This window comes from Protopterus annectens, chromosome 11.part0 (assembly GCF_019279795.1).
Source record: "Protopterus annectens isolate FY-2018-M chromosome 11.part0, PAN1.0, whole genome shotgun sequence".
In the NCBI taxonomy this organism is placed as follows: domain Eukaryota; kingdom Metazoa; phylum Chordata; order Ceratodontiformes; family Protopteridae; genus Protopterus; species Protopterus annectens.
The window spans coordinates 715617819-715632574 of NC_056745.1; the positions used below are offsets into that span (position 1 = coordinate 715617819).

The following is a 14756-nucleotide window of genomic DNA, read 5'->3' on the forward strand; positions in this document are numbered from 1 at the left end:
AACCACTTCAAAATGCCATACACGAACTCTTTATTTGTTAAAATACGAACAGATAAGCGCTTTCACGCACCTGAAGTGCGCTTCCTCAGATCTTCACATTTATGCAACATTTACAAAGAGTATATATACCCAGCAAAAATCAATTAAATCAGATCAATTTCAATTAATCATTCAATCAATTAATTGGTTTAAAGTGATGAGTAGTGCTCACAATTATGTATGTAAAGAAGCAGTGCAAAACAAGCTCAAGTAACTTATTCACATTGTCATTCAGATCTTAGAATTACAACAATGCCTATAGTAATATTATATTTCTAAGAAACAATAAGGTATTTTAATTATTAAAACCATTCAATATAAATAACCAATATTGTTCATAAGGATAATATAAAATATGAAAATATATATATATATATATATATATATATATATATATATATATATATATAAATTCTTTATGAAAATAAAAATAAGTATATAAGAAGTGAATGCATGAAGGAAATGCATAAAAAATGCATAAAAAATACATAAAAATACAAAAAGCATAAAATTTAAAACTCTCAAATGGACACATATGCATAAAAAGTTCCTATATTATTAAACAGCCTGGGCCCTAATTAAAGATGCCATATTCTATAGTATATTATTCTGTAAACATTAAAAAACTATATAGGTATGTGTCTATATTAATTTCATGACAAGAATATATACACGTATAACTAATATATATGTGTTTATATTAAATATTAGATAAATAAATAAATATATATATATATATAAAATCTTTGAATGTAAATAAATACATATACATATATACCAGCTGATAAATAAATGTATAAATATATATGTATATAAATGTAAATAAATAATTAAACATTAAATATGATATTTTGAATCAATATAATCCATTAACTAATAATATTTAAGTTGTGACATCATAATAAAATCTTGCATATGTTGCATTCATGAATTCAATAACATTAATGAAGGTCATATTAATTTATAAACAAGGTGTATGTCAGTGAGTAGCAGATTTACGGCAACATTTCAATAAAAATTCAAATAAAAATAGGAGAATATTTATATACATATCAATATAAAAATCATTATTTATATATTCTGCTATCTAAAACTGGTTTGATACAGATACTTTGATTCAAGCCTGGATGTAAATGGGCACCTAATCTTAAAATCCATGACAATTCAATATTTGCTAAAGTGTTCACATTGTTACCCCATCTCTTGTTCAAACCTACTAGTTGCAATACTCTGAACTTAAAGCTATGCTCTCTAAATTCAATTATGTGTCTAGCTAAAGCATTCTTGTCATTCTTTTTCTTTATTTCATAAATGTGATTATATATCCTTTGCTTAAATTTTCTCTTGGTTAGGCCAACATAGAATGCTTCACATTTTGTGCATGTCGCTAAGTATACCAAATTCATGGAGTTGCAGCTTGCATAAAATCTGGGTTTAAACATAAAATCCATTCTGTGGTGTTTGTATATTTGTTTGTCACTGATATGTCGACACATATTACATCTAGTGCAAGGAAAGGTGCCCATAGTGTTAAAATGTATCTGTTCATTGGAATTTCCTTTTCCTTCTTTGAAACATAGCAATCTTTTTAGGTTAGGTGAGTTTTTGTATGTAAATCTCGGTTGCCCTCCTACTATATTCCTAGTTACTTCATCTATAGTTAGGAGCTTCCAGTTTTGTTTAATTATATTCTTTAAATCAAAGTTGTCGTTTGTATATTGCATTATGTATGCTACTCTATTATTAACAGAGGATGTTATCCATTTCTTAGCTTTAAATTTGCTGGGTAATGTCTTATGTCTTGCTGTTGACTCAATTGCAGAATCATGTATTGAAAAAACTTCATTTTTGATATCATGCAACATTTTCATATTGTAGCCTCTTTCTAAAAATAGCTTCTCCATATTGTCTGCTTCTTTGGTGAGCACTTGTGGGTTATCACATAACCTCCCTATTCTAATATACTGACTTTTGACTATGCCTGGGAACACATGTCTAGGATGCATGCTGTTGTAGTGTAAAAGGTTATTCACCCAGCATGCCTTCCTATATAAACTGGTTTCTATCATATGTCCATTCATTGCAATGTTGATATCTAAAAAACTAATGTGAGTATAAGACCACTCCATAGTAAACTTTAAAAACTGGGTGGTAGAATCTAAATATGTTAAAAACATTTTGAATTCATCCAAAGTACCTTCCCATAAAATCAGAATATCGTCTACAAATCTTCTATACATTCTGATATTGTTAGTATATCTTACATCACTAAACAAATTATTCCTCTCCCAGTTAAAGACAACCAAATTAACATAAGTGTTAGCAACGGGAGTGCCCATGGCTACTCCCCATTGCTGTAAGTAATATTTGTCTTGAAACATGAATACATTATTTTCAAGAACCATTTGTAAAAGAAAATGTAACAGAATCTTTTCATTTGTATCGAAATCTGTATCTGAATTAAACACTTCCATTATGGCTTGCAAACCATCTTCATTAGGTATACTAGTGAAGAGGTTTTTAACATCTAAGGTTATTAAAACACAACTATCCAATGCCTCTATACGATTCTCATTGAACATTCGAATATCATCCAACAGATGATATGTATCTTTAAGAATGGTGGGGATGGAGTCAGCTATAGGTCTTAATATAGTCTCTAGATATATGGATACATGGGAAGTGACCCATCCCCTACCTGAAACAATCGGACGCATTGGAAGTGGAAATATTCCCTTATGTACCTTAGGTAAGCCTTTCATACAAGGTATCATTGGTAAATCAATAACTAAGAAATCATATAACTCTTTTTCCACTTGTCTGCACATAAGGAGATCGTAGATGTTATCATGCACATTCTGTATAATCTTGGATATTTCAGCAGTAGATATGACTATATATGTTTTAGTATCATTCAAAAGTGCATACATACTTTCAATATATTCTGCTGTATCCATAAGAATTATGCATAAGAATGTTAGTATATGTGTTTAGTATATTAGATTAATTTTGTAAGTTTTGACATCCTGTTATTTTTAATATGGTAATGTTAAAGTTAGTTGTTGAATCTTCTACTTTACAATTTCCTTGTATCTTGGAGCTATTCTCCCTGAGACTAAGATGAAAAGGGGCTCTCATCCAGTCAGACTATTCTGGTTACCAAATCTGAAATAAAACATTACTTATTTAGCTTAATTTAATTTTGTCAGTTAAAGACAGATATGATTGTCAGAACTTTTTCTTTAGCTTGTTGTTAGCAATAAATGTATATAGTTGCAAATTAAACATATGCTGCAACATTATAGGTGACATATTCACTGTGCAGAATTTATTTGACTGATGTCAAATGAATACAAGTGAGATGAAGGTGAAAAGGAAAACCCAAAGCCCAGAAAATTTTAATAGTCTGGCTAAAGGAGGAAGAGTTTAGGGCTGTTAGTCTTAGCATGAGACTTTTAGATGCCATATGTTTAATTATGTGTTAGGAATATGTTGATACATTTTGCATAAGCAGTGAATGGGGATGATATATTCAGTATGCAAGGGCATCTTGCTGTTATTAAATGAATGCAAGTGAGTGTAGGGGTGATATGCAGAAATCAAAACCCATAAAATATCAATGGCTTGGCTAAAGAGGATGGGCTTAGGGTTAGAAATGTCTGGTAACTAATTGTGCCTGGTGTATATAAGCAGAACTAGGAGAACCATGTTACATTGATGAGTAACTGCTCCTGCCATATGGCTCACTTCAGACATTAATTTATAGGGCAAGGGGACTGGAAAGAAGTGACCACCCACTACTGCACATGTATAGCACAAATGTAAGCAGCTGTTGTAAGTAATACATGTTGGGTTCAAGGGGAAAATTTTTTCACCTACAGATTGTTAGCCAAATGTGATAAGGCATAAAAAGATAATAGGGGGAAGCAATAGTAGGGAGAGAATGGATTAATCAGTAAAACAAGGAAAGAAGGATCACAGTACTTTAACTAGGTTGCAATATGAACTAAACAAGTGCAGGAGGAAAGTATAGAGGGTGAGGTGCTGTAAGAGCTGATGTATTATCTTAGAAATCAAGCTCTAATGGATGAAAGCTGTAAACCAAATGTAGCCATCTAGCTTTTTACCCATTCAGCACTAAATATAGATGCTTACATCAAATATTACATACTGTTGCTTAGCTCAGGATGGAATGGCATAAAGTAATGTGGAGCGGAAGAGTTGGGAGGGGGTATGCGGGAATCCAGAAACAATAACACTGCATAGAATATAAGGTGCATCTCATCTGTTAATGGTGGGGAAATCCAGAAAAAAAATAGTCAGAAATGTAATATGTTATTTGTTACAGGACATCAAAGTAAGGAAATGAAATGTTGAAACTGCAGGTGCAAGACTAGACAGTTATAAGGACGATTTGTGTGAAAAGGGAAGTAAGAAAGGAGTTCTGGTGACTAATTAATACTACATGGAGCAGTTAAGTTTGTATGAGAAAGTGAAGATGCAGTACTAAGTGGGATGTTCATTTTTTAAGAAAAGAATACAAAGATAGGATGCACCTAATCATCAGGTAGAGTTGAAAAGCAATTTTAATTGGTCGATATTTTCAAAGGAGAGGAAGAAGTGAAATGGCAAATAATAGGGGACTTTAATACTTAGTATACCTAAACATGGCTAGATTTGTTTGAAGGGGTTTCAAAAGACTGGGACAATGGGTAGATATACTGAAGGTAAGGCATGACCACATGTTACATTTTTGTTTTACAAAAAGTAGTGATAAACACAGCAGCCAAGATGTACAAAGGGATAAAACCTTACAACACCCCAGATGACCCAAGTTCAGTTAGTGGCACTGGTACTGGGGGTGTTGTAGGGAGAGGATGGGTGTGAGCAGTCTTGAGGGGAGGGAGGCTGTCTGGATGTACAAGAGTGGGCAGCTTCATGCTGCATAAGTGTTGAGCTGCTTAGTTGTGAGGTTGCTCATGGATGGAAATGCACATGCACCTCTTGAGAGCAGTGATCCAAGAGCTGGCCAGGCTGCCACAGAGGGGCAGGTTCAAGGTCACACTTTCTGGCAGCAGTATGATGCTGCACCAGCATCCTTAATCTCATCACCACACCCAGATGTGGGTATGATGCTGCACCAGCATCCTTAATCTCATCACCACACCCAGATGTGGGTATGATGCTGCACCAGTATCCTTAATCTCATCACCACACCCAGATGTGGGTATGATGCTACACCAGCATTCTTAATCTCATCACCACACCCAGATGTGGGTATGATGCCACACCAGCATTCTTAATCTCATCACCACACCTAGATGTGGGTATGATGCTGCACCAGCATCCTTAATCTCTTCACCACACCCAGATGTGGGTATGATGCTGCACCAGCATCCTTAATCTCATCACCACACCCAGATGTGGGTATGATGCTGCACCAGCATCCTTAATCTCATCACCACACCTAGATGTGGGTATGATGCTGCACCAGCATCCTTAATCTCTTCACCACACCCAGATGTGGGTATGATGCTGCACCAGCATCCTTAATCTCATCACCACACCTAGATGTGGGTATGATGCTGCACCAGTATCCTTAATCTCATCACCACACCCAGATGTGGGTATGATGCTGCACCAGCATCCTTAATCTCATCACCACACCTAGATGTGGGTATGATGCTGCACCAGTATCCTTAATCTTATCACCACACCCAGATGTGGGTATGATGCTGCACCAGCATCCTTAATCTCTTCACCACACCCAGATGTGGGTATGATGCTGCACCAGTATCCTTAATCTCATCACCACACCCAGATTGTGGGTATGATGCTGCACCAGCATCCTTAATCTCATCACCACACCCAGATGTGGGTATGATGCTGCACCAGCATCCTTAATCTCTTCACCACACCCAGATGTGGGTATGATGCTGCACCAGCATCCTTAATCTCATCACCACACCCAGATGTGGCTTAGGTTGAGTTTGAGGAGGCTAAGTTGGGCTCAGCAAAGCCAGTGAGCAAGGAGACGAGCTGGGGGCAGCTGATGGATGGTCAGCTGTGGGGAGAGAAAAAAAAGGCAGTGATAAATAAGGGCGTGGAAATGAGAAATCATAATTAGATGGGCTGTCCTGGAGGAAAATAGGAAAGTGAAATAAGAGAATTTGATATGTTGGATTACATGCACATAATGAAATAATGCTATAGCACAGATTCTCAGGCTGCCATAGTGTGCCTCCCACAACATACAGAAAAATCCCTGAGATGTTGCTAGATATCAAGAAAAGTATTTTGATCCTTTCATTCAAAAATAAATAAATAAATACCGATATATACATGCGATCACAATTCACTTGGTCAGGGACTCATGCGCAACTATGTAAACTGCAATGACTTTTGTGTGGATGTCCATCTATGCAAATGTCAGATTGGATGATTTTTGGATTGGTTAGCAAAGGTAAGTAGCTTTTTGGGTGGACTGGGAGTTAATGTGTATATGTGTGTTTTAGGGTTAGGGTAAGGGTTAGGTTAAGGGATACATTTAGTCTGTATACTAGTGTGTGTGTGTGTGTGTGTGTGTGTGTGTGTGTGTGTGTGTGTGTGTGTGTGTGTGTGTGTGGATTTTATGATTAGGGTAAGGATTAAATAAAGGGACAGGTTTAGTGCTTTGTTTGTGTATGAGTGTGTGTGCACACATGCTGATATCTGAGCTGTCTTGTATAGTGGTAGTGTTACCGAAAGGTGTTTTTTTAAGGTAAAGTGCATGCTTAGAGTAGGTGTAGGGGTAGGATTAGACTTAACATGCATTACTAAGGTGGAGCATTACTAAAGAGGGATGGAGATTTAGTCAGATCTGCACAGGAATATAAAGTTGGAAGATGGAAAGTTCAACATCAGTGTGAAGGACTACATGAGAGGATAGCTTAATAATAAAGCTGTATTGAAATTAGCAGTAGGTAATAGTGGCTGCATTAACAAATGTGTGTAATGTGGTTAGGAAGGGGAAAAGTCAAAATAGTGGCTTTATCAAAGGGGATTTGGATCCATGCCAGGGAGTTGCAGACCAATACCTGTAGTAGACATGAATGCTAAATCTTATGTTCTAGCTTGCCGAATAGTAAAAACGTTCCTGGCATCAATAAAAGAAGACCAGAGGAAATTCATCAAGGGAAAAGTGACATAACTACATTGGTGGATGTGGGGGCCACTTTGAAGAAGGTTAGAGGAAAGAGGCTGAACATGCAGAAATTTATCTTTCTGATATCAAAACAGCTTTCTGTTCTCTAGAATTCTGAATGAGGTTTACTTTTCCAAATGTTATGGGAAAGAGAAACAGGGGTATATTATATTTTTTGTCTCCGCACAGCTGCAGCTGACCATCAGCTGTGCCCAGGGGCCCCCCTCATGCTTTGGGTCTGCCAGAACCTCCTGCTCTCCAAAGCTTTCTCCTACCCAAGTCCATGTTTGGTGAGGAAACTGGTGGTCCTGAGGCAGCATCACTCTGCTGCTACTGAGTGTTTTCCCTTTAATTTCCAAACCTTTGACACATGCCCTGTAATACCCCAAGGGTGTAATGTGCACTGAGTATCATCACTGTCAAACCTTTCACTTTACCAAGGAGCTAATGTCAGCAAGAGAGCCCCATCCACCCAGAGGCAGAATTGCACACTGTAGTCTTCCTGGTGCCACCAAGGAGATCAGTTATGCCAGCATGCCACAAGCATTTGAACCTCCCTTTTCCCCCAGGATGGGCATGCTAATACTCCTTGCCTGCACCAAGTACCCAAGATGCTACCCAAATTGAGGTCACCTGAGCCATAGTCAGTTCTGCAGCCCTCCCTGTATGCCACCATAGTAGGGGAGAAGTACAGCTAGGTATGTTGTAGTAGTATGGTTAACACTTTTGTTTTATAAAGAAATGAACATAAGGCCTATGATCAGTGGCTTTATGACTAAGTAGGAGGAAGTGGGGTTATGCATAAGGTAGAGTTTCCTCATCCTCTTATCTTTTTACTTATTTGTGTGCTTGCCTGTTTGTTTGTTAACTGGATAGATTGTCTGGCCAAATGACCAATCTGAAGTAGTTTACTTAATTTGGTCTTCAACCTGTCGGATACCAGATCCGTATCGGATCCGAGCCTGCAACTTTACTAGCATCTGCTCCAAGCTCCAAGCTCCTCCTCTTACCCATAATAGACCTCCACTACCTTCCAACCCCCAGATCTCGTTTGCCACGGCTAGCTGAAGCATCGTGATCTCCAGAGCTCCAGGTTGTAAGTAGGTGTAAAACTTTTAGAAAATCTCTTTTTTTCTCTCTTAACTTTAGGTAGTGATAGTGTAGGTTCCCCTTTCTCCTCCCCTTGCTTGGTGTGTCAAGTTTTCTAGTTTTAGAGTTGTTAGCTTAATTTAGAGTAGTTGTGTGTGTTTTTTGCTTCCCCTCCCCACCTCAGTGTGTTCTGTGTGTGAGTGTAGTGAGTGGGTGCTTTCAGTGAGAAAGAAATATTTTTTTCAGTTATTCTTCCCACTGATACCATGGCTGATAAGCTGATATTTAAAAGATGCACTGAGTGTGGCCATAAGTTACCCCTGCAGATGGCCACACTCTTTGTGTTATGTGCTTGGGCATTGCTCATCTTAGCACAGACTGCGCTATTTGCGCGGGGTTTAACCTGCGCGCCATGAAAGATAGGAAGGCCAGGTTGGCCCTGAAAGGCCTTCTTCCCCCTTCTGAGACAGTTGCCTCATCTTCAGCTCCGGTCACAGCGGCTGCTGTGGCCGCCTCCCCTTCTTCTCTTCCCCTGGCTTCTCCTCCCTCCCAGGCTGGGACTCAACCTCCTGTGCAAAAGCCTGCAGATGCAGAGTGGAAAAGGGGCAGAGAGAAGCGGAGAGAGTCGAAGTCGAGGGAAAAACGTACGAGATCTCCTGACCTTCCTTCATCGGTCAAAACTCTTAGGATCCGTGACTCTCCTCGGCTCCGATCTCCGAAGTTTCCCCTGGAGCCAGAGGAGACACACTCAGCTTCTAAGGCGTCGATGCCCCGACCTGCAAGGTCAGAGTCCGTGGCCTCATCGAGGTCTACCTGGTCTTTATCCGAAGTTGACATGGATAAAATGATGAGGAGGTTCATTCGTACTCAGATCCAGATGGGGGGTCTTGCCAGCCCTCTCTCCCTCCAGAGGGGGGAGCTTGCTTCCTTTTTTCCAATGAATATTTCCTTCTCCGATCCATCCATCGGGTTCAGAGTATTCGGATCCGAGGATGGCTTTAGTCAGGGGGTCAGCGCAGACGGTACCTGCCTCCTCAATGCCGACAGCTGCCTGGTGTATGTCAGATCCAACCAGCTCAGATCTGAGCCACTCTTGGAGCCGGAGTGAGTGGAACTTTTTTCATCGGCTCTGCCTTTGTCGGGCCAAGTTCCCTCCCTCGGAGCTCTATCCACTTCGGGCCCGGCTTCAATTCTCTCATCAGCCCGGGGAAACCGGTCTCCTTATTGGTTTCTCAGGAGGTTCGCTCTCCCTTGGCATTTGACGTGGTAGAAAGGGTTCTCTCCATTGGAATGAGACCCCTGACTATCCCCTTGGACTCCGCCCAGACCCCCTTGGCTCTTTCTATGATCCCCATCATTTTATCAGAGGGACGGCCCATGCTCGAGGAGCCCTAGATGGTTCCCCCTGAGGAACAAGTAGCTTGCGAGTCCCCCCGGAGAGCCCCACCGGAGAGGTGCCTTGCAAGCATACATGAGGCATGTGTACTCCCCTGAGTCCCTCACCAAGTATACAGACTTGGATGATGGAGAAGGTTCCCCTAGGTCACCTCCCGAGGATGTCTCCTTTGGAGACATCATGGAAATCCTTCGCCAATGGGGAGGTTGGTCTGCCCCCAAACCTTCCTCTGATGAGTCCTTGTTCCTGGAGGCTTTCGGCATGGGCCCATCTACTTCCTGGGTGTCCCCCCACAGATCCTTTGGTGGATCTGGTCACCTCTCAGGCACGGAAGGAGCCAGACACCATGGAACCACTTCCAAAAAGGCCTGACAAGATTTTGAGTCCTCCCTCAGATAGGCCAGCATGGAACAAGGGCTCCCCTGTAGATGCTATGCTTGTAGCAGCAGCCACAAAGAAGGAACTTGCCCAGGAGAGTTCCTCTGTTCATCCTCCGGACCAAGAGTCATGGATGATGGACCACCTAGGGAAGTGGGTGTACGCTTCAGCTACCTTTTCTATTAGGGCGCTGAACTACCTGGCCCTTGTCACCAGACTCCAACGTGACCTGGTAAAGGAGCTGGAGGAGTCTCCCCCTAAGTCCATGTCGCAGGAGGACAGGGTCTCGTTCTCCGCGAGGATGGCCATTTTGAAAGCAGTCTCCAACACGTCCAAGCGACTCCTTTCACATGCTACTGAAGGAGAGGTTAGGGCGGCTGAGTCCGGCGTGTCCATGAGGCACAACGCCTGGCTCAGATTATGTCAATTTTTGGAACTTTTCAAGGCATCCTTTGCCAATGCCCCTTATGACGGCTCTACTCTTTTTGGTAAGACCGTCAAAGAGACGTTAGTCCAGAGTGAGAAGGATGGGAAGACACTGTTTGCCATTGGGATCCGCTTCTCGAACACTCAAAGGTCCTTTTCCCGGGACCAGAGAGGGCAAAAGAAGATGTGGTTCTGGAAGTCACATTATTCCCAGGACACTCAGGGCTCTTCTTCCCCCAGAGGCAGTGGGGGACAGAATGGATGCTGGCCCAGGGGCAGAGGGGGTCTGAGGAATTTTGGGTCTCGAGAACCTTTCTCAGACAGACCCGGGCAGCAACCCTGAGAGGTGGCCCGACTGCTCTACTCTGGAGGCAGTCGGGGGATGATTGTCCTTGCACCTAGCAGTATGGGAGTCAATACCATCAGACTGCTGGGTGCTTCATATCCTATTCAGAGGATACTCTATACCCTTTGTGGGTCCCCCCAAACCTCCCAAACACCTCCTGGATGTACCACCCATGCAAAGGGAGGCAGCAGCCTGGAAATTTCCAAGCTGCTAGAAAAATGAGCCATCAAAACCGTCCCCCCAGATCAATCCGGATCAGGCTTCTACTCCAGGTTCTTTTTGGTACCAAAAAAAATGTGGGACTTAAGGCCCATTCTGGACCATTCTATCCTGAACCTGTCAGTTGCCAAAGAGAAGTTCCGGATGGTCACACTACAGTCCATCATGCCGTACCTGCAAGAGAGCAACTGGATGTGCTTCTTAGACCTCCAGAATGCTTACTATCACATAAAAATGCACAGAAGCTCCAGGAGGTTCCTCCACTTCCAGCTAGGAGTCAGTCATTACCAATTTTGAACCCTAGCCTTTGGTTTCAAAACAGCCCCCCAGGGTGTTCACCAAAGTGATGGCAGTGGTAGCGGCTCACCTCAGGCTCCAGGGGATTCAGGTCTATCCGTACCTGGATGATTGGCTCCTCGCTGCTCCCACCACGCTTCTACTCTCCCAAAACAGGGATTATTTCTTGATCATTGCTCTGTGTTTGGGGATCACAATCAATGCATCCAAATCACTCCTAGATCCTGTACAGGTGATAGACTACATTGGCGCAAGCATAGATACTTTACAGTGCAAAATCTTCCTGACCTCAGAGAGAGAGTACAAAACCTGAGGATGCATGTCTCCTTGATCTACCATTCTCATCTCTCTATGGCAGAATTGGTGTTAAAGGCCTTAGGCTTAATGGCGGTGACCATATTGCTTCTCCCGTGTGCCCAGTTACACATGAGAATTCTTCACTGGACTCTAGCTGTACAATGGTCCCTGTTGGAACTTCCATTGGCATATCCAGTTCAACTCAGTTGAGTCTGTCAGTTGTCCCTCATGGTGGATGTGCTCTCCAGACATTTTGGAGGGATGACCCTTTGTCCCAGCCCCGGCCCAAGCCACAGTGACCACGGACGCTTCCCAACTCAGGTGGGGGGCATTGTTTGGGCAGGACAGTCCAAGGCCTGTGGTCCCCTGTAGAGACCAGCTTGCACATAAATGTCCTAGAGATGAGGGTGGTCCTTCTAGCATTGCAGGCCCTTCATGCCTTTCTTCTTCTGGGAACGATTGCAATTCAGTCAGACATGTCAGTGGTCTGGTATATCAATAGACAGGGAGGGACCAGATCTTACCCCCTTTGTCATAAGGCCATGAGAGTATGGGAAAAGGCGATCTCCACTGGTTGCTTTCTCATCGCAACACACATTCGGAGATGGTCTAAAATCCTAGCGGACAGGCTAAGTCTGACCATTCTGATGCTTTACGAGTGGTCTCCGAATCTTTCAGTAGCGGAACAGATCTTCCACGAGTAGGGTCAACCTTGCTGCAATCTCTTCACATCTCCTTCCAAGGCGAAGTGCAGTGAGTATTTTGCTCTGAACCCCATGCCAGCGGAGTCCCCCAGAGATGCTCTGGTACATGCTTGGCCTCCCGGTGTTCTGTATACTTACCCTCCAGTACTTCTTATTCTGAGGTTTCTACAGAAAGCTTGTTGACTGGAGAGCAAAGTAATCCTCATTGCCCCATTTTGGCCTCGCCAGGTATGGTTTCCCTTCCTTTGGTCTCACCTTCTGGCTCCAACTTGGATCTTATATCCCATTTAGGATCTGATTTCACACCCTTCAGGGGTTCCTCATCCGAATCTGGACAGTTTGAAGCTCACAGCTTGGCTGCTGCAGTTCTCATGATTGCTAGGACTCCTGGATTATCCTCCTCAGTTAGGTCTATTTTAGTGGCTGCTCATAAGTCTTCGACTAGGAAGGTTTATCGCAGCAAGTGGAAACGTTTTTCCCTTTGGGCATCTCAAAGGAGTTTAGACCCCTTCACAGCTCCTATTTCCACCATTCTTGATTTTCTAGCTGATATTTTTCAACACAGAGCTAGTTCTTCTACTGTCAAGGTTCAGTTAGCTGCCATTTCTCATTTTCATGTGGTTGAGAATTCTGCCTCTCTAGCCTCCACCAGACCATGTAAAGCCTTTATTAAAGGCACCTTTTTGTTATGCCCTCTGGTCAAGGATCCTGTTCCCCCATGGGACCTTACTATGGTTCTTCAAGCTTTGGATGCTCCACCTTTTGAACCTGCTGCAACAGCAGATCTGAAATATTTATCTTGGAAAACAGCTTTTCTGGTGGCTATTACCTCTGCCAAAAGGGTTTCAGAACTGCAGGCCTTATCCATCAAAGTTCCTTACATGATTTTTCACAAAGATAGGGTTACCCTTCAGACCAATCCATCCTTTCTTCCTAAGGTTACATCGCCAGTCAGTATCAATCAGACCATCAGTTTGCCTGTGTTCTTTCCTAATTTTACTAACAAGATGGAATACAAACTCCACCTGCTGGATGTTCATAGACAGTTACGATTCTATGTACACAGGAAAAAAAATTTCCGTAAATCTGATCAATTGTTAGGTGTCCCCAAAAAAGGTTTATCGAAGGATACAATCTCCAAGGTCACTGTTGCTAGATGGATTTCTTCATGCATCCTTCAGGTCTATAAGGGCAGAGGCATGTCTCCTCTGGGTTAAGTTAGAGCTCATTCCACTGGATGGCTAAGTCTGCGGCCTTTTGGTCTAGAGTTTCTTAGGATGATATTTGTTCTGCAGCTACTTGGTCCTCATCTCATACATTTATTTCTCATTAAAAATTGGATTTGACTTCCAGAAGGAGGGCATCCTTTGGTTCCGCGGTTCTCCGGAATATCCTTCCATGAGGGCCTCCCAGGAGTTTAGTAGCTGGGGACACTGTCCCACAGGTTGAAGACCAAATGAAGTAAAGTACTTCAGATAAAGAAGTTATGTACTCACCATAATGTTCCATCTGAGTAGTTCTACTTCATTTGTCTTCAACCATCCCTCCCTCCTTCCCCTGGACCTTGGCATATGAACAGCCTACGGGCTGCAGTTATAGGTCAAATGCATTTTTTCAGGTCGGGGTATCAATATAAGGTTCAGCAAACTCGATCTGGGGGTTGGAAGGTAGTGGAGGTGTATTATGGGTAAGGGGAGGAGCTTGGAGCTCAGAGCAGATGCTAGTAAAGCTGCCGGCTCGGATACGATAAGGATCTGGTATCCCACAGGTTGAAGGCAAATGAAGTAGAACTACTCAGACGGAACACTATGGTGAGTACATAACTTCTTTTTTTCAACCATGATTTGGACCAAAAGGCTCAGGTGAGCAAGGCTACAAGCTGTTAATGAACATTGCCCTGTAGTCACAGGATTATTCCCTCAATTTCCTCTTGCAAACTGTGTGCTCCTGAGCAAGTCACTTAGCTAGACAGTGTTTCCATTGGGCTTACCTGGTTAATAATTTAGAAAAAGACGTATAACTTAAAGCAGTTAGTACTTGCAATAGTGATGAAATTTTTTAGTCCAATTGACATGTACAGGCATTGAAAACAATAACTATAGATGTGCAGAGTAGTTTTATAGAGAAAGAAAAAAGTATTTATAAAATGTGTACTAATTACAGGTTATTTAAAGTGATAACAACTTTGTTGGGGTTGCTACATGTAATAAATGGGAGTGAGCTTCATATGTTGGTTGAGTCTTGTGGAAGACCCCACTGTTTACAGTTTAAGATGAAGCTTACTCTTTGATGGCAGTGACCTTAGCATTCCACACGGAGTTGTGGTTATTGTTAGGCATGAAGAAGTGAGTGCAAAAGTGTTGAACTGGAAGCTTATAGATA

The 14756-nt window shown here is 42.1% G+C and overlaps 1 protein-coding gene across 3 annotated transcripts in view; it reads left to right on the plus strand.

The window, feature by feature from the left end:
- TBXAS1 (thromboxane A synthase 1) overlaps positions 1 to 14756 on the plus strand; it is a 2652798-nt gene that overhangs the window by 103434 nt on the left and 2534608 nt on the right. The gene's annotated exons all lie outside the window — the stretch shown is intronic.